The sequence below is a fragment of the Mustela lutreola genome, chromosome 7 (genome assembly GCF_030435805.1).
Source record: "Mustela lutreola isolate mMusLut2 chromosome 7, mMusLut2.pri, whole genome shotgun sequence".
NCBI classification, from domain to species: domain Eukaryota; kingdom Metazoa; phylum Chordata; class Mammalia; order Carnivora; family Mustelidae; genus Mustela; species Mustela lutreola.
Genome location: NC_081296.1, coordinates 131,498,720 through 131,520,423, shown reverse-complemented (window position 1 = coordinate 131,520,423; position 21,704 = coordinate 131,498,720).

Below are 21,704 nucleotides of genomic sequence, written 5' to 3'. Positions count from 1 at the left end.
TAGGAATCACACATTCATTCACAAAGTGTTTGAGTGTCTATTCTACATATCACTGGGCCCTGGAGTGATGCTTCTGTCATTCTTAGTTGTATGACCTCGAGCAAGTTCTTGAGCATTTCTGTATCTCCAGTCCACATGTGTTAACATGGGGATAATTTAATTCTCTCAGGAACCAAGGTCCTATTTACATGATATATGTAAGGTTTTGAGAACAATGAATATCTTACATGAAAAAACACAATTATGTTTTTGTGACCATGAGGGGTGATGATGATGAAATGATGTCAGAGACTGACTACCTAATATAGACAAAATTCTCCTTTTTAAAAGAAATTTATTGTTCAGAAGTGAAACAAAAATGGAGACCACAAAGGGCCAGACAATATAAGCTAGGACTTTGCAGAACGAAATAGAAGTCTGGGAGAAGGATATACTATGCTTATTTAGGGAAGTCTGTAAATGCCTCTCAGATGAGAGTGCATTAAAGAGATTCTTTAAAAGCTTAGCAATTTGGCAAGTCTATTAGTTCTTATAAAATGGGTCACTACATTTAACCAGAACTGCAGGTGCCAAGTAGAGAGGCTTGGGAGAACATGGATATTCTGAGATCCAAATAATTCAGGATCACAGGAGTATATGTTGAGAAAGTGTGTTCCAGGAAATTGAAGTAGCTTGGGGACAAGATAATGCTACTAGTAATAATAACAAAAGCTGTAATAGTAAGGACATAACTGTGGTTAGTTACTATTGTCAAGCACTATGCTAAGTACCAGGTATACACAGATTCATTCAATTCTGACAATAACCCGGTGAAGTAGGTACTTTATTATCTGCCATCCTACTGAAGGGGAAAACCACTGTTTATTGATACTGATGTGCCCAAATTGATCCAGCTTTGAAGTGACAGACCAATTTTTGAACCCAGTCACTTTGGTTGTGATACAAAACAAAGATTCTTTAAATTTTTTTTTTAAATTTTAATTCCAGTGTAGTTAAAATAGATGTTATTTTATTTTCAGGTACACAATGTGGGGATTCAACAATTCCATCCGCAACCCAGTGCTCATCGTGACAAGGGCATTCTATAATCCCTGTCACCTATTTTACCCGTCCCCTCACACACTCCCCTCTGGTAACATTAATTTGTTCTCTACAGTTAAGAGTCTGTTTCTTGGTTTATCTTTTTCCCTTTGCTCATTTGTTTTGTTTCTTAAATTCTACATATGAGTAAAATCGTATGGTATTCGTCTTTCTCGGGCTTATTTTGCTTGGCATTATACTTTCTAGCTACAGCCATGTGGTTGCAAATGACAAGATTTCATCCTTTTTATGGCTGAATAATATTTCATTACATATATAGATTTATATTTATATATTTATAAATATACCGCTTCTTCACCCATTCACCTATTGATAAGACACCTAAGCGGCTTCCATAGTTTGTCTACTGTAAATACTGCAGTAAACATAGAGGGTACATGTATCACTTTAAATTAGTGTTTTTGTATTTTGGGGCTAACTACCCAGTAGTGAAATTCCTAGATCATAGGGTAGTTCTATTTTTAACTTTTTGAGCAACTTCCATGCTGTTTTCCCCAGTGGCTGCACCAGTTTGCATTCCCACCAAGAGTGCAAGAGGGTTCCCTTTCCTCCACATCATTGCCAATGCTTGTTTCTTGTGTTACCGATTTTAACTATTTTGACAAGTAGGAGGTGGTAGTTTTGATTCACATTTTTCTCATCATGAGTGATGTTGAGCATCTTTTCCTGTATCTTCTGGCCATCTGTATGTCCTCTTTGCAGAAATGTCTGTCCAGTCTTCCGCCCATTTTTAAAATTGGATTATTTGGGGGTTTTGGATGTTCAGTTGTATAAGTTCTTCATATATGCTAATCCTGTATTGGATATGTCATTTGCAAATATTTTCTCCCACTCAGTTTGCTGTTTAGTTTTGTTGACTCCTCTGCTGTGCAGAAGACTTTTATTTTGGTGTAGTCTAATAATTTATTTTAGCTTTTATTTCTCTTGCCTCAGGAAACAAAAATGTTACTGGGCTGATGTCAGAGACATTACTGCCTGTGCTCTTTTCTATGATTTTTATAGTTTCAGGTCTCACATTTAGGTCTTTAATCCTGTTTGAGTTTATATTTGTGTATGGTGTAAGAAAGTGGTCCAGCTTCATTCTTTTGCACATGACTGACCAGTTTTTCCAACACAATTTTTTGAAGAGACTGTTCTACTCCCTCCCCCTCACTGGATATTCTTGAAGATTAATTGACCATATAATTGTGAGGGTTTTTTTCTGGGTTTTCATTCTGTTTTATTGATCTATGTGTTTATTTTTATGCCAGAACCATACTCTTTTGATTAGTACAGGCTTGTAATGTAGCTTGAAATCTGGAGTTGTGATACCTCCAGCTTTCCTTTTTTTTTTTTTTTTTAAATATTTTATTTATTTATTTATTTGACAAAGATCACAAGTAGGCAGCGAGGCAGGCAGAAAGTGGGGGGGAAAGCAGGCTCCCCACCGAGCAGGGAGCCCGACACGACACAGGGCTTGATCCCAGGACCCTGAGATCATGACCTGAGAGGAAGGCAGAGGCTTTAACCCACTGAGCCACCCAGGTGCCCCAGCCCTGGCTTTTTTTTTTTTTTTTGACATTCATGTGCATGATAATTGTTTCTCCATACTGTCACCTTCAGTCTGCTGGTGCCTTTGGGTTTCAACTGAGTCTCTCATGGGCAACTTTTAGATAGGGCTTATTCTTCTTTTTCTTTTCTTTCTTTTTTTTTTTAAATCCACTCTGTCACCCTAGGTCTTTTGATAAAGGATTTAGCCCATTTACCTTCAACCTAATTATTAATCTGTATTTATTGCCACTTAAGTTACTTGTTTTGTGGCTGTTTTGTAGTTTTCCTCTGATCCTTTCTTGTCTTACTCTAATGTGGTTTGCTTTAATGATTTTCATATAAGTGATATACGTGGATTCCTTACTCTTTATTTTTTGCATATCTATTACTGGTTTTTGATTTGATGTTATCGCTTAGTTTGTACATATCTCCTGCATATAGCTGTCTATATTTAGCTGATGGTTGCTTAATTTTGAACTCATTCTTTACTCTTCTCCCCTCCATATTTCAGATATTTGGTATTATATTTTAAAGCCTTTTATTCTGTGCTTCTCTTGACTGATTTTTAGAGGCATACTTTTTTTTTTTTTTTTTTTTTTTTGCTTTTGTGCTTCCTATTTTTCTTACTACTGCTTTTTATTTTCCAACCAGAGTCCCTCTTAGTATCGTTTGTATTGCTGGTTTAGTGGTTATGAATTCTTTTACTTTAGTTTTTCTGAGAAACTCTTTATCTTGCCATCTATTGTGAATGGTAGCCTTGCCGGTTCAGTTATTCTTAGCTGTAGATTTTTCCCTTTCAGCAGTTTAAATATGTTGTGCTACTTCTTCTGGCCTGCAAAGTTTCTGCTAAAAAATCACCCAATAGCTTTATGGGGTTTCTTCTGTATGGAATTGTTCTTTACTCTTGCAATCTTTAAAACTCTTTTTCACTATATTTTGCCATTTTTTTCTTGGTATGGACCTCCTTGGATTGAATTTGTTGGGAGAATCTCTGTGTCCCCTGAATCTGGATGTCTTTTTCCCTCCCTAGATTTAGGAAGTTTTCAGCTGTTATTTCTTCAAATACATTTTCTCCCCTGCTCAAAACAAAGATTCTTTTTTTTTTTTTAAAGATTTTATTTATTTATTTATTTATTTATTCACTTATTTATTTATTTTAAAGATTTTATTTATTTATTTGACAGAGAGAGATCACAAGTAGTCAGAGAGACAGGCAGAGAGAGAGAGAGGAGGAAGCAGGCTCCCTGCCGAGCAAAGAGCCCCATGAGGGACTCGATCCCAGGACCCTGAGATCTTGACCTGAGCCGAAGGCAGCGGCTTAACCGACTGAGCCACCCAGGCGCCCCCAAAACAAAGATTCTTAAAAAGAATAAGAAATCTGTGCTGTATAGTTTTTAAGTAAAACATTTTGCTGAAAATTCTATTAAAAATATCAAGTAAGTATTAGAAATCATTCTTTGGGATCTTGAGTTTGAGCCTTTCTGGTCAGCCACTTAGATTGGCATCACTTTATGCAATTATAAACTTGAACATATAATTAATAATATAATTAATGAAATGTGGAGATTGTAGGGAAATTAAAGAAGGAAGAATATCTTGCCTCATTTTTCATAGCATGGAATCACTAAATACTAGACATAAAATGAATATTAAAAAATGTATTAAGCAAAACTTGTAATAGAATTTTCTTAGTGAGACCTTTTTATAATCTTAAATACTAATGACTACAAATTAATATATGTTTTTCTCAAGAAATATTTGTATTATTTCACTTTTGCTTTAACATGTTTCTTTGGCAGTTGAAATTAAATTTGATGATTTTTTAGTATCCTGAGAAGTGTAATCACAACTATGCAGGAGATATGTACAAATTAAGTGATAACATCAAATCAAAAACCAGTAATTGATATGCAAAAAATAAAGAGTAAGGAATCCACATATATCACTAAAGAAAGCATATCACTTATATGAAAATCATTAAAGCAAACCACAGAAGAGAGTAAGACAAGAAAGGATTAGAGAAAAACTACAAGTGTAGTGTGATCACACTTCTCAGGATACACAAAACAGAAGTGTAATCACAATTATGCAACATTTCCAAACATTCATATTTTTACATGCCTTTTTAAATAAGGAAACACACCTGGAATTGTTTTCCAACTGAAAACACTTAAAAATTTATATATTGTCATTGGCATTTTCTTTGTCTGATGATTTTATATTGCTTATACAATTTGTAGGGTGAATGTGTAATTTAATACAAAATACGTTTATTTAATATTTCATTTCCATCATGGAGCCTGGATACCAAAAAAAGAAAAAAAAAAATCTGTGTCATCTGTGTTGAAGCTCTACTTGGTAGTGAGTGTGGTTCTTTCTGTCCTAGCAGATCTGTTTCTCCAAGACCCAGCAAGGGGAAAAAGCCCTGGCAGCTGCAGCAAACCAGAGTCAGGCAGGTACAGACATTAGGATTCATTCTTTAGCTCATTCTTCCTCTGACTCCAAACCCTGAGCAAAATCTAGCATTGTCGGCATTAACTCTTAATACCTTCTCAGGCTTTACTTCTGTCTGCGCTTGTAGCTTCTCTCTTCTTTGGAGATTAATCCCCACTACGTGCTGAGTTCTCTGGTTCATTACCACACCCCATCCAGGGCCTCCCTCTGTAAGGAGTCTTCATTCAATGCTAACACTAGGCTTTGTCTCAATTTACCCCTTCACAGGTGGCTTCACGGCTCTGATAACTCCACAAAGGGGACACTTGAGTATGGCAGACTTCAGGGGAGAAAGGGTAGCTTTTGTTTTCATAGCTGGTAACATCTGTGTCTTCCTTGATGGTGTCTGCCTCAGGGTAGTAGAACTTATTAGGTGTACTGTTCCCTAACAGTAACGGTAAGAAAGGGTTTCAGAACTTTTGAGGTTTTCTTTTTTCTCTTCCTATCCTCAGCCCACATCTATGAATGTCTGAGTGTTACAATGACAGTGGCATGATGATTAAAACCAAAAACAGCAGGGACACTATCTATTATTTCTTTCCCCTGAATCCTTGGGTCACAGATATACTTAGAAGTAGCGTGCTACTTGCAAGGCACTAAAGCTTTGGGGTAAGACAAGAAATTCTCCAGTTAGGATTAGGTTCAATAAACTTACTGCAATTAAATTTTTCTGCAGCATCATTGACATTGCTTAATTGATTCACAACGTAACTTCAAGGGCCTTAGAGACAAAAGGAGAATGAACTGACATCACAAAATTACACCTGATTCTTCCCAGAACTCTATAGGATAGAAATATCTTTTTTTTTTTTTCCTTTAAATAAAACATCTACCTTAACTGAACCAGATTATATACTAGGGCTACAAGAATATATTCTATGGACCCAGGCTTGCCCTTAAGACCTGCTATCCATTGGTGCAGGGAATCAGAAAACTAAAATCCAGGGAAGTAAGAGCAACAATGAGAGACTGTTGAGAACCATTGGGAAGAGCATCCTGACAGAGCCTAGGGGTCAGGGAGTCTTCCCAGGAGAGAGAACATCTAAGCTGATGCTTAAAGCATCCACAGGAATGAGCTGACTAAAATCTAATGAAATCCTCAGTGAGGAGATTATGTTTCAACTTCTCAGAATTGTTGTGAATGAAAGTGTTACCTCTTTTCCTTTTGGCACTTTTCTCCTCCCTGAGGCAATTACAGAAGCAAATTTTCCTGCATAAAAAGGAATCAACAGGGGCTAGTTTGCAACTTGGCTGGACCCTTGGAAACTGGCAACCAAACCTACAGATAGGGGAACTCTTCAGGGACCAAGAGGGAAAAATAACCAGGCCCTGGACTATCTCAGGATTCCTGTTTGTTCCCTGACCAAAAAGAAAAAGAAAAAGAAAGAGAAAAAACAACCCCCACACCAATGAGCTGAAAGCAAGGTCTCATATCAAAGAATCTTTCCCCAGAGCTACAGAGATGCAGAGCGAAGTTGCTGGGTTATCAGTGCTGTGAATAAGTGGTGTCAGCCTTGACATTTTCTTGCTGGCAGAGACAGAACACCCCTGAGGAAAAGACACTGATCTTAGTTTTGTTTATTCAATTGGGGGCGACGTCTTGCCATGTTTTGATAAATGTGTTTATAAAGTGAAAGGGATATGCTTATTGTGCTGCTTCTGCTTATTGTAATGGTGGTGGTACTGCCTGAATTTCAGAGTGGGTCCCGAGTGATGCATATTTAAAACAGGAAACCATCAGGTAAAAAATTACTGTGGCCAATGCCTATTAAGATATGTTTAGCGATACCCCTCAAGCCTTCTTTCCCCATTAGCCAGGCCAGGCTGTATTTGTAGAGGATTTTAAGAAAGACACCCTTTCCCCTGTAATAGCTGGCCATTGATGTATGAAATTCCCTTAAGTGAGATAAACTTTTTATTCTGCAGGCTGCTGCTGAGGCTCAAAATGCAAAATAGTCCTGGGGGAGATAAAGACTTTGATTTTAATACTTTCCTGTGAGTGAATTTAATGAAATCTTATCTTTTCAGAGCAAATTTTTAAATGTGTATAAGGACTGGGGTGCTGGTGTAAATGAATGTGTGTGTGGGAGGGTGTCGGAGAGGGAAAAGAAGAGGTCAGTTTACTGGAGGGGAAAATAAAAGACCGAGAGTTAATCACGACTAAGGATTCTCCCAAGATTTTTGGGTGAACAGTGTTGGACAGGCGCCATGTTGCCTCTCTGCATTTTAAATGGGGTGATATTAAAAACAAAGCAACAGATATGGAAATAGCTGACTAGCAATGGGGTAGATTAGAGAGGAAGTCAGAGTCTGTGCACAAAGAAAGCTCTTGGCAATACACAACCCTGCTTGAGTACCACCATCCTACTGACCTAGGAGGCCTGCGAGGCCCTCACTTTCTGGGGAGTGTTCAGAGTAAACTGGAGTCACCAACAGAAGAACTGAGACTAGAGTGTTGAGAAGAGAAATGTGAGTTTTCCCTCATCAGTGATAGTACTTCCTAAAATATTCCTCCTCAACAGGGATCGGCGGAGGACGAGAGAGTAATTTCTTTCCACAAGATAGAAAACACATATGTAATGAATCATCTTGTACAATTATTAATTTATCTGTTTGCATACTTATTACAAATATTTGTCCAATTTTAGAGGACACTTCTGTTTCTTTCTTTCTTTTTTTTTTTTTTTTTTCCTCCTAATGATTCACTAGTAAAATCCTCCTGACACATAGGAGGGAGGGAATGGAAGACAATAATTTCAAGGTGTTAATTTCAGGGGATATATAGGGAAGGAAGTGGATTCCAGTATGAGATGCACCTACAGCTCCAGAAAACAAAACAATGGAATAAAACTGGTTTCTCTAATTGCTTTGTAAAATAAGTAGGTCTGCCTTATATAGTTTTCTCGTAGACTGCTTAGTGTAATCTTTGTATTTGTTTGCTTATTTATATTCAGGTATTTTTACAATATTTTAGGGGATGTTCATGGTTTCAACTCTAGAAGAGTTTAGGACATCTTGATTGATAGGAAGACAGACTCAGGAGAGTTCTAGATATATCTTGGTTTTAATGCTGAAGTTTGTAGAATATTTATTCTGACAAATATATATATTTATATATATTGTATATAACTAACAAATACTGGACTTTAAAGAAGAGCTGGAAATAAGTATAAATGACTGATTTTCCTTTTTTGGTAATAGGAAGCCAATAGCTACTGATTAAGATGGAAATGTGTGAAAATCTACATGCAAACGCATACCAAACAAAAAACAATGATCCCCATAAATTTAACAATTTTTATATTTGACTTTTCATTTTATTTATTTATTTATTTATTTATTTTTAAAGATTTTATTTATTTATTTGACAGAGAGAGATCACAAGTAGGCAGAGAGGCAGGCAGACAGAGAGAGGAGGAAGCAGGCTCCCTGCTGAGCAGAGAGCCCGATGTGGGACTCGATCCCAGGACCCTGAGATCATGACCTGAGCCAAAGGCAGCGGCTTAACCCACTGAGCCACCCAGGCGCCCTGACTTTTTATTTTAGAGAACCCATCATAAAATATGGCCAATGAACCAAATCTATTCTGCCATCTCTTTTTATAAATAGTCTTATTGAAATATTTATATCCATTCTATGTATTGTCTATGACTCTGTGATAGCATATTTAATAGTTTTAATACATTTAGTGAGTAGTTTAATTAATAGTTTTAATGCAGTAAGTCATCTGCAAAGCTGAAAATAATTATTCTCTGGTCCACTGCAGACCCCTGTTGAGGTAGAATATTTTAGGAAGTACTATCACTAATGAGGAAAAACTCATGTTTCTCTTCTCAACACTCTACTCTCAATACTTCTGCTTACCAAATTGTAGTCCCCCCCCACCACACACACACAGGGAGCCGAGTGTCCTACATTTAACTCAGTTCTGACCCTATCTACCTGAAGATACCAGGAACCAAAACTAAATATTGTAACTGAAGAGGACACTATGGCTTTTATCTGTTTAGAATATTACAAGGGTTTGGGGACCTTTGGACCAAGAATGAGGGGGAAAACCAAAAATATTGTTCTCCTTAGAAATCACATTTGCAATCTAGTTTTACTTCAGTTACATTTTTATTGTTATGCTCAAGGAAATAACATTATGCTTTTAATATAAATAGAGATATGAAATTGCAAAGATACATTGAATGATCTTTCTTTAGGATTTTTTTTTTTTAAGATTTTATTTATTTATTTGACAGAGATCACAAGTAGACAGAGAGGCAGGCAGAGAAAGAGGAGGAAGCAGGCTCCCCGCTGAGCAGAGAGCCCGCTGCGGGGCTTGATTCCAGGACCCTGAGATCATGACCTGAGCTGAAGGCAGAGGCTTAATCCACTGAGCCACCCAGGCACCCCTTTTTTTTTAAAAAGATTTTTACTTAGAGAAAGCACATGCATGCTTGAGCTGAGGGAGGGACAGAAGGAGATGGGGAGAGAAAAATCTTAAGCAGACTCTGCACTGAGTGCAGATCCCCCATTGAGCTCAATCTAAAGGCCCTGAGATCACCACCTAAACTGAAATCAGGAGTCAGAGGCTTAACTGACTGACCCAACAAGGCACCCCGCATTAGAAGATCTTATACATAAGACCTCTGTGCTTTAAAAGAAAGATGAATATGTAAGATTTTTAGCAAAAACTATCAAATAAATTAGACATTAGATTGGGTTTGGGCTTTCCCTATTCCAGTCTGCCTTTTGTTTTTCTGGTAGTAATAGCTTATATGACTCTGGTAGCCAAGCCACCAGGGGTGATGTTGAGACAGAAGACCTCTTCATAATGGATCATGTATTTGTATGCTTTATTTTCCTCAATTTGAAGGCTATTTTCCAAAGTATGAGGAACTAAAACCTAGAAGTTTCTTATTTGAAATCCTAATTATAGATGCAGTCTTAATTAAGATAAACTTGATCTTTCCTGAAGAGCCCATTGAATTCTGCCCCTATAATAATGTGGCCTGGAGTGTTTTTACCGGTCTAGAAAACTTCCTTCAAGTTGATTTTTATTTAGTCACTCATTACACTCTAATAAATAGGAGTTAATACAGCTGTCCCTCAGACATACTGCAGATTTGTTTCCAGACAACTGCAATAAAGCACTTCAAATGGATATTTTGGCTTCTCAGTCATATAAAAGTTATGCTTACAGTACACTGTAGTCTAGTGAGTGTGCAATAACATTATGTCTAAAAAAGTACATACTTTTGTTTAAAAATACTTTTTAATTTAACTTTTATTTTTTTAGAGGGAGCAGGGGCATAGAGAGAATCTTAAGCAGGGTTCATGCCCAGCATGGATCCCAGTGTAGGACTCAGTCTCACAATCCTGAGATCATGACCTGAGCTGTAATCAGGAGTTGGACACTCAACTGACTGAGCCACCCAGGGCCTCAAAAATGTATATGCCTTAATTTAAAAATACATTATTGTTAAAAAAAAAAAAAGCTAGCAATTATCTGAGATTTCAGAAGTTATAATCACAGATCACCATAGCAAACACAATAATGAAAAAGTTAGAAATATTGTGAGACTTACAAAAATGCGATACAGCAAATGAGCAAATGCTGTTGGAAAAAAGTGGTGCCAATAGACTTGTTCAATGCAGGGCTGCTACAAAACTTCTATTTGTAAAAATTAAAGTATCTATGAGATGGAATAAAGTGAAGAATGATAAAATAAGGAATGCCTGTATGTAGATTTGTGTTACAGTTTTTAATGCCGCTGCATAGGGCAGACAATTTTGTAGGGAAGGGAAATTTTTTCCTCTACCTTTCTGAATTCTTTTGGCTGGCCTGTTAATTGACATAAGACAGACTATTGGGAGAAAAACAACTTTGATTTCGTACATATGGGAGTTCCACAAAAAAAATGATGTAGTCTAAGTTGGGCAACTGAGACTTATATGCCCTCCTCAACTAAGGAGGAGTCTAGGGCTTCAGAGGGAAGGAACACAATTCCCAGGAAGGTGGGAAGAGGAAACATTTGGTAAACACATGCTCGTCATGCCCTCGAGACAATATGATACAGAGGGGGAATTTGAGCCTAGCCTTGCTAGGTTTCCCCTAGTTTACTATACCTCCCACCCTTACTTCACACTTTTTATAATTCTCTCTGGAGATAGTTCCTCTATCTAAAATCTTAAGAGACAGTGAAGGGGAAGGTAGAAAGCTCTTCCTGAATCTTTTGGGACTTGTTTGTCCTCAACTCAAAATCACCCACATGCCAAAGTAGCACATTTGGGGAAGGTTCATTGTGAACTCCTTCAGTTGGAAAATCTTACAAAAACTTGTTAAGCTAGGGGTGCCTGGGTGGTTCAGTTGATTATACATCTTGCCCTCATGATCCCAGGGTCCTAGGATTGAGCTCCGCATCAGGCTTGCTGCTCAGTGGAGAGTCTGTTTCTCCCTCTGCCCTTTGCTGCTCCCCTTGCTTGTGCTCTCTCTCCTTCTCTCTCTGTCAAATAAATAAATAAAATCTTTGGGGCGGGGGGAAGCAAAAAACTTGTTACTCTAAATGAAACACACTTTTAAACTTTTAAAAAATAATTTTTTGAAGAGATTTTATCTATTTGAGAGAGAGAGAGAAAGAGCAAGAGCAAGTGAGCGCAAGCAGGGTGGAGAGGGAACCTGACGGGGACTGGATCCTGGGACTTGAGATCATCACCTGAGCTAAAGGCAGACATGCAGCCAACTGAGCCACTCAGGCACCCACTTTCTCAACTTTTCGTTTCTTATCAATCCTGTTTGTATATAGACTTAGAAATACTGAGAAATCGTGTTATAAAAAAAAAGGGTAATGCTATTGAGAAGTAAAAAACTTTTCAGCAACCGAGTGATTTAACAGATTTAAAAAAGGAAATAGGAGTTTCAATGATGGATCATATTTAAATATTTGAAACTGTCACTATCTGATTGGAGTGCTGCCTATCTAATGTGGAAAGATGGCAGAATGTGCCACCCCAAGATATGCCACTTTGGAATAAAGTTAATTTTGAACTAGACATTTGAAAAACAGCAGATACAAAAGGGACACACTGTGCTCCCTGTATGAGAAGAAAAGAAACTTGTCATCAGAGCTGGGGAGTGAAAGTCAAGAAAATCTGTACAAACAGACCTTGTTAGAGTAACTCTTGCTTGTCTTTAGCCTCAGAGATTTTAGTCCCTTTCTGCTAATTTCACTCTTTGTTCAACGTCCAAGATAAGCATTTAGGCTTTGCCACGTCATTTGGTTTTCATTTTCTTGGGTGGGGTGCTCCCATGTATATGTAAAAATATCTATGCTTTTCTTCTGTGAATCTATCTTGTGTCATTTTATTTTTCAGGCCCTAAGATAGTAAAGGTAAAGTTTTGCCCCTGCTACAAAGTTTGCCTCTGTTCTGTATTCACAGCTGAAAAATGAAATTAATGCAAATAGATTAAAAATGAAAACTTGGACTTCATACACATCCCTTAATTTTCAGTACACTAAAACATAGTATAGGGATGCCTATGTAGCTCAGTCGGTCAACTGTCTGCCTTTGGTTCAGGTCATGATTCAGGGTCCTGGGATCAAGCCCCACATCAGACTCCCTGCTCAGTGGGGAGCCTGCCTCTCCCTCTCCCTTTGCCTGCCACTCCCCCTGCTTGTGCTCTCTCTTCCTGTCAAATAAATAAATAAAATCTTAAAAAAACAAAACAAAACCAAAAAAACACACAAAAAAACACAAAAAACATAGTGCAAGGAACTTCTGACCGTTCTTTTAATAATAACGAAAATCATATAAAAATTACTTTAAGGTAAACAACTCCTTTCACTCGTAAGATATTAAATCTAGGGTTTCCAACAGTATCTTAGTGGAAGGATGAAACCTAGAAATTGATAAATGGTTTCCTACTACAGATGTTATATATTGATATTCAAGCTGTACTGAAACAAAAACAAAAACAAAAACCCTAATTAAAAAGGGCAAAGTGTTTAGAGTATATGAAGGTGAATTTTCTACTGTAGAACTATATACAAGCATATGACTGTCGCATGATAATCTACACTTAAAGACAGAATTACATTAAGACAGCAAAGGTCTGTGATGCTTCCTGATGACATTTTCCACTTAATGGTGGTGAAACAGTTGGTAGACAACGCAAATGTTACATTTGTGCTAATGTTATTGTGCTCAGAGGGTCACAGATACTTAACCACACAGGATGGAGCAGAAGAGATTCTGTTAACAAACTAACCATCTGTAAAAGAACTGACATTAGAAATGTATAAAGATCTAGTTGCAAATGGTCAGATAATTTATATCTTTACTTCCCTTTTCCCTTATTTAATGAGGTAAAATTTACATTAAGAAGGAGCTTAAAGCAGAGTAATTTCAAGTGTTTGGCTCAGTGAAGGTTTAAATATGCAAACACATGTTTTATTAGATGCAAGATCAAGATCTGCATTTCCAACCCCTAAAAAGGATCTCTTATCCTTTGCATATCAGTACTCTCTAAATGAACCACTGTTCCAGCTTCTCTTGCTATAAATTGATCATGAGTCTTCTTGAAATTCATATTTAACGAATCACATTGTATGGAATCTTTTGTATCCGGCTTATGTTGTTTAATATCGGTAAGTTAAACCTATTGTTTTTGTTCTTGTATGTTGCGATAGTTTATTTTTTTCTTCTGTTTACTATTGTATAATATGTACTGTTTACTATGTATACTTCAGTTTACTTTTCCATTCTACTATGGGTGAATATTTTTGTTTCAATTTGGGGTTATTTAAATAAAGGTATGAACACTCTGGTGTGTCTTTTGGTAAGCAAATATGTTCACTTCTCTTGGGTATGTATCTAGGATTGGAGTTGCTTTAACAAATACTGCCAGTTTCCCACTGTTTTACCATCCTACATGGCCACCAGTAATGTGGCAGTGTTCTAGAACTTTGACAACACTTGGTGTTATCAGTCTTTTTAATTTTAGTCATTCTAGTGGGCAGTTTTAATGTGTGTTTCCTTCATGAGTAATGATGTTGAGCTCCTTGTTCATGATCATTAGCTATTTAGATGTGCTCTTTTTAAAGGGGATTTCAAGTTCTCTCAAGTTTTTATTAGATTTTTATATTTATTGATTGCTTAAATTCACAATACTTGGGGATCTTCTGGTTACCTTTTTAAAAATTACTTTCAGTTCAGTTTAAGATCTATTTAAAGATCATTTATGTTGTAAGTACTTTGATAATATTTACTATATAGCCCAGCATATGACCTGTATTATTAAATGGTCTACACACACTTTAGAAGAATTCATAGTCTGTGGTTATTGATTATAATGTTCTGAAAAGCAATTAAATTGGTATAAGAGCTTTATTTAAATCTTCTCTATCTGTAATGATTTGTGCCTGCTCCTATCATTTATTAGGGAGGTTTATTAAAATATCTAACTATGGCTGTGGATTTGTCTGCTTCTCTTTTTATTTCTGTCAAATTTTGTTTTTTGCACTTTGAAGAATTATTATGAGTACACATTTATGAATTTTTAGTCCTTTTTAATTTAATGTTTTGCCAAAATGAAACATCTCTCTCTATTTTTAATAATTATTCTTCCCTTGGAGTCTTTTGTGTCTGATGTGAATAAAGCTGCAAGAGCTTTCTTTTGATTAGGATGTTTCTCTCTCTCTCTCTCTCTCTCTTTTTTTTTTTTTTAAGATTCTATTTATTTATTTGACAGAGAGAGAGATCATAAGCAGGCAGGGAGGCAGGCAGAGAGAGGAGGAAAGGAAGCAGGATCTCCGCAGAGCAGAGAGCCGGATGTGGGGCTCGATCCCAGGACGCTGGGATCATGACCTGAGCCAAAGGCAGAGGCTTTAACCCACTGAGCCACCCAGGCACCCCAGGATGTTTCTCTTGCTTAACTTTCTACCTGTGTCTTTGTGTTTATAGCGAGTCTGTTATAAAAAGTGTAAAGGTAGATTTGCATTTTTCTTGCCAATCTGACAATATTTTAATACTATTTATTTATATTTAAATAGAGATACTTGGGTGTAAGTCTGCCCTCATGCTATTTATTTTCTTTTGTCTCATCTATCCTTTCCTGCCTTTTTAAAAATGTGGGGAGGACATCCTAAATGTATTAGTGCTTTTTCGCTCTCAGGGCCTAAAATAATTTCCATTTAGTCATCTTCTTCTTTTTGTGTTGTTATCAAGTATCATTCTCTACCCCTAATCTAACCCTCACAAGACATATTGTTTTTGCTTGTGGCATTTCTGTAGTGCCTCAACTTAGCAAAGTTGAAAATACAATTTCTAAGATTCCATTCCATCTACAGAGTTTTCGCACAAGAGAATCTTGTGCGGTATTGAAGACAGATGTGAGGCAGCTGCCATTATACTGAGGGCTGTTCAGGGATCCCAACACCGCAGAAGCATGTACACCTTGTTGCTGATCTATTGGGTCATGTTGAAACTGAGAGTCGAAATAGAGAAATATTTATCTGAGGGGTTTAGAATTAGGAACTACTTGGCAGTAGAAAATTTAAAGAATTACTTTAAAGAATTTAAAGAATTTAATTTTTTACACATGTTGTAATAATTCCACAGCAAGTAGAGAAGAGTCTACAGAAGAGTGCTACAGGCTATATGTAGTCTCAGTATTTTATTCAGGTAAGCTGTAAATATTTCTAAAATATATATGAGCTTCAGTGTATACAAATACGGGTGTGTTTTGCATCCTGACACTATATAGACTATATGGAAACTGGTTTAAAAAAGTGAGTAATATTTTCCATTACTGAAAACATAATTTCTATTTAATGTACGTTCCTATAAAATTAGGCCCTGTTGAATATATTGTATGCCATTCCAGCTCTGTTGTCAAGCTCAATTTCCTCTATAGAAGTAGAAGCAAGGGGTGCCTTGGTGGCTCAGTGGGTTAAGCCTCTACCTTCAGCTCAGGTCATGATCTCAGGGTCCTTGGATGGAGCCCCACATCGGGCTCTGTGCTTGGCAGGGAGTCTGCTTTCCCCTTTCTCTCTGCCTGCTTCTCTTCCCACTTGTGATTTCTCTTTCTCTCTGTCGAATAAATAAACAAAATCTTTTTAAAAAAGTAGAAGTAACATGAAAATCCATTTCTGATTTAATATTTCTTTCAGTAGGAATGTATCTCCTCACTTCTGTAATTATCTAACATAGTATATATTTGTTGTCTTTAGAGTTTAATTTCCATTGGAATGTAAGCTTCCTGAGAATCCATTTGTTTACTGATAGATACCCCAGTGCTTAGAATAAGGTCTCCTGCTTAGCAAGTGTTTCATATGTGTTTTGCTCTTTGAATGAGCTAATAAAGCTCTATTAAAGATAACCTGTTAAATTTGAAGGTGCTTAGATGATTTTACTAACAAACACTGTTCTGGGACTAAGTTGATTGTGCAACAACCATTTCAAGCTTGACAGTTGCTACACCAAGTGAAAAGGGTTCTAAAGGAGTCTTACCTCTCAAAAGTACCAGAATGACCTGCGTGCCTCCACTCAACCATGAGAAAGCTGGACATACCAATCCTATAATTTTCCTAGAAAGGGGGCTAAGTGGTGGTACCTGGCAACTATCACTAATGGTGACCTTGCTGCATATATTCTTTGAGGGCTTAATATTTAATTATCATATCAATTTTGTAATAAACCTTTTCCAATACCATTTCTTATGGCAGCATAGTATCTTACATCTGTCATGGTTTATTGAACCAATCTTTTCTTTAGTTTGTTTCACAATTTTTGTGTTGTAAATAATGCTGAAACAAACGTCTTAATGCATAAATCTCTGTTTATAGTTCACATTTGTCATCAAGAACATATTAGGAATTTCCTTGTGAAAGAACTGTTAGACCACACTTTTATGATTTTAAATTCTTTAGTACTGTCTATTTCCACCTTTAATTTGGTTGATTTATTTCTGTCATAGCATTGTCAGGGAAGAAGATGGGTTAGTTTTTAATTTTATCTGAAACTCCTTGCAAGTGAATTCTATCAATCTTTTATATCTAAAAATAGTTGGCATGTAAAACTCCAGGTCTTGTTAAAGAATAGACAATAATCTTCTAAATAGATGATTATTATTATCTTTCTAAAATGTGTTATTCACATCTTTAAATGGAAAATAAAGGGCATATACTTATATCCCCTTAATGACTCAGGCCATTATTACAAAAATCAATTAGCGGTCTTGCATTTGGTGTGGTTTAAAGTGTTATCTTCTTTGGAAATAACCAATACTTTGAGAATACCATTCTTCTACATTAGCAGCTGTGTAATATTGGATAAGTTTAAGCTTTTTCGAATTTCATGTTTTTGTTTCCTGTAAAATGAAAACAATATGTACCACAAGAAGCTGATATGTTGTTTAGAAATAACATATGAAATGGTCTCAGTCATGGCAGACTCACTGGAGAGGATAGTAAATGACAGCTAGGAACGAGATGGTGTTGTGCTTGAACACTATAATGTATGGGACTACTTTTAACTTCAATAAATGTTTCCTTTGCATGTGTGGCACGTGTATGTGTGCACATGTATATGTATGAGCGTATTTATTTTATGTGTTTTACATGTGTCTGTATTTTTCTAAGTGTATGTGTGTATGTACATACCTATGTGTATATATATGTGTATATGTGTATTTTTCCCCTCCACATCTGCTGGTGGTGATAATCTGTCCTGGCTGTCAGCATACCGCCTAAGCAATTTCTCCTCGTCTCATTCATTGCATTCAACTTCAAGTTTGGAAACCAGAGCCTCCTTAGCAGTACTGTGTTTAGAGAAGGAAGAAGAAGACCTTAACTGAAGTTGTGAAGGTAAGTAATCTGAGTAAAGTTATTAAGCTCTGATGCTTTTGTTTTCTTACCCTAGCTATTACCGATCATTGTTACTTCACTTCTTATGTCCCCGGTGGAATTGTGAATAAGTGGGTTTTTGAGATACTTAGGTTTCAAATAAGAGATATTAAGCTATAAATATTATTCATCTAAGAATTTGTTCATCTTTTTATTAAAAATTTTATTTATTTATTTGACACAGAGAGAGAGATCACAAGCAGGCAGAGAGGCAGACAGAGAGAGGAGGAAGCAGGCTCCCTGCTGAGCAGAGAGCCGATGATGTGGGGCTCAATCCTAGGACCCTGAGATCATGAGCCGAAGGCAGAGGCTTAACCCACACAGCCACCCAGGTACCGCAATAATTTGTTCATCTTAATTGGGTATTTATTCTTCAGCTCTTGGAATACCAGTATCCTACTCCAAGTCTTAAGTGTCTAACTTGTGTCAAACCTTAAGAAATTAAGTATAAGAATTGACTCAGCAGTCTGCTAAAGATTTCAGAACAGTGTTTCAGAATAATCTAACTCTTCATTTATTGCCTTATTGTGTCCTTAAAGTTTTACACCAGATAGTGAGCGTTTTTAGTTAAAACATAGATTTATACTCAACTTTCCCCTAATCTTAAATTAAGACTAACTCATTAGGAAACAATGAAGTTATAAGAACAGCAAGAGGAGACAAAGTGAGTGAAAATTCAAACTGGTACTCCTCCCCTATTTTTGAGGTCCTTTGAGGTCTTTCTCCAGAGTAGTGTTAAGTTGGGCCTTGCCTGCATGACCAAGACTGGAAGCATGAGCCATTTATATCCCAGCACTAGGGAAACAGGACCAAATGGTTAACTTGTGGGGTCCAGTGAAAGATGCAAGGGAGGGGTCCCTTGTTCAAATGACAATCAGGCATGGTTGTTTGTAAAGCTGACTTGTGAGGGTGAACACTTCCCTGTGGTGGTCCCGGGGGGGTGACTTCTTATAAGTTAGGAGGGGGAGGGGGAAGACTGTCCTTTATTGATCTTTATGTGTCTGTGGCTTCCTTGACTCTTATTTAATTCTCACAGTAACTCTGCCGGGCAAATGTTGTCATCACATTTTTACCTGTGGAAAATAGTGTTAGGATGTTTGTCAGGGTCCGGGAAGTTTCTTGTCCTTGGGTCACAGCTTTTCTCACCATTTCCCCTTTCCCCATGCCAGCATCTGCTTAGCTGCTCCTGCATTACACATGTGTGCCTTTCTTAGGGAATGCACTGCTGGGATACAGGCTCAGATAACACTATAAAGGTCTTTCCAACTCTGGGTGTAGGTGATTCTTAAACACAGAATTAAAAAGAAGGTATCTCAGGATCTGTGGTATTTGGATACTTTTCTGTGACTAGGCCACATATCTAATTAATTAGCAAAGATCTACTTCGTAATTCACATCTGAAACCCATTAGCTACCCAGGTTTTTGTGTCTGTAAAAATGTCACACCTATTCACTCTTTTCTAAATGGCCCCTGGAATTTCTTATTTATCTCTTGTCTCTAAAAGCAAACACTACCAAAAAAAAAAAAAAAAAAGTCTCAAAGACTCCTAGAGCCCTCTTAATGAGTAAAGAAAACAATTTACTTTAGAAATTATCTAGAAAGTGATATAAAGCAAAATCATTTTCTCCTCTTTGGATAGATATAATTGCTTGAGTTTATATAATTATAAAGAATGCCCCTGTGATATCTATTTTTAAAGGGACTAAACACTTAATTTTATAAAAATTAAGTTTTAAATGAAAATAATTTAAAATTGTGAATAAAAGAAGAATGAAACTATTTGATCCTTTTTCTATTTCTGGCACATAAATATAATGGAGCCAGTAAGCTGCTCATATAATATTAAAAAAAAAAAAAAGCTGAAGCACTCATAGTAAGTTACTTGGTAAGAGAAAAAAAAATTACAGAATAGCATAAATGTTTACTAAAGGAAATCACAAGATTCACTTTCACAACATCTGTGTATCCAGTAAGCAACACTTTAAGCATTTTCATACCATTTTGAAAGATTATCTGGTTGAAAAATGAGATAGTTATAGTTAAAGCTAAACCTAAAGGTTTTCTCACACAAGACACCATGAATAAGATTAAGTACAATAAGTTAAGCGTTGGATATTTGTATCTGTTAGAAATCTGCTTTATTCAGGTTTGACGAAAATTCTGATGTGCTTTTTAAATTTAATTTAATTTTTTTCAATGTTCCAAAATTCATTGCTTATGTACCACACCCAGTGCTCCATGCAATATGTGCCCTCCTTAATACCCACCACCAGGCTCATCTAACCCCTTAACCCCCTCTCCTCTTCCTCCCCTCCAAAATCCCTGATGTGCTTTTAAGCTGAGTTTTAGTTTACATATTCCTTTGGAGAAGATATCTTCTTAAATGCTTCTGGACAGCAAATGCTCTTAGAGCTGGTGGAAAAAAAGAGTTAAGTATATGGGATAAACTTTCACAAAGAACATATTAGGAGGTGCTCACCCTGATTTTCACTAAAGATTCTGAATGAGTCAAGCCATATTGTGGAGAAGAAACACCTTTCTAGGTATGAGTGGGTTGTTTTAGGAATTAGTGTTTGTTTGTTTGTTTGTTTGTTTTTTCAGATTTTCTTTTCAATTCTTGTCGATGTGATTTTAGGTTCAGTTGTGAGGTAAGTGGAGGTAAAGGTAACAATCTGGTAAACACCAGGATATTAAGAGATTACTTACTGGCATACCTTAAATTGAGTCACTTACTCCATAAATACTTTTTGAGAACCCAAGTTTGCCAGATATTTGAGGAGGAGCTGGACATGTAGGAGTGAACAAGACAGAGAAAGTTACCACTTGCCTGGGCGTGAAGTTTCAGTAGAATGAAACAGAACATGAAGTGTCTAAGCTTATTTTATATGGCGATGATTTCCATGAAGATAAGCAGGATGACCTAGGTAGTGACACTGCGCATGTGTATGTGTGTGTAAGTACATTTGAGAAGGTGACAATTGAACTGAGACTTGAAAGATGAGAATGAGACATTTTTGCAGAGAATTAGGAAATCCTTTATTATCTTCATTTACCTGGCTGATCAGTTGCTGTATATTCAAAAATATTTAGACCCGGGGCACCTGGGTGGCTCAGTGGGTTAAAGCCTCTGCCTTCTGCTCGGGTCATGGTCCCAGGGTCCTAGGATCGAGCCCCGCGTCAGGCTCTCTGCTCAGCGGGGGGCCTGCTTGCTCCTCTCTCTCTGCCTATCTCCTCTGCTTACTTGTGATCTCTGTCAAATAAATAAAATCGTTTTAAAAATAAATAAATAAATATTTAGGACCTCCCAGATTGGATGTTTCCTCAATGTTCTCATGGGACCATTTGAGTTTAAAATAAATAATAATCTAACTTCAGAGAGCCTTTCTTTAAATTATGTAAGTGGATGGAGGCACTGCCTTAAGCCACATTAAAAAAAAAAAAAAAAAAAAGTTCTTCATCGGCCATCCATCCCCATCTCAGTTTGCAGTGGGAGAAATGGGAACTGGGATAGATGGTTTTAATACAATCTATGCCAAGGTTGCAAAACCTAGTCATAATTCTCTTTAATCAACTTTTGTCCCACAAGCTTTGAGGCGAGGTCAAAAGGAAAAAAGAAAACAAAGAAAACCAATCCTCTACCAATCAATAAGCACTTGTGTACAGAGTTCCTCCGCTGTGCTAGGCTC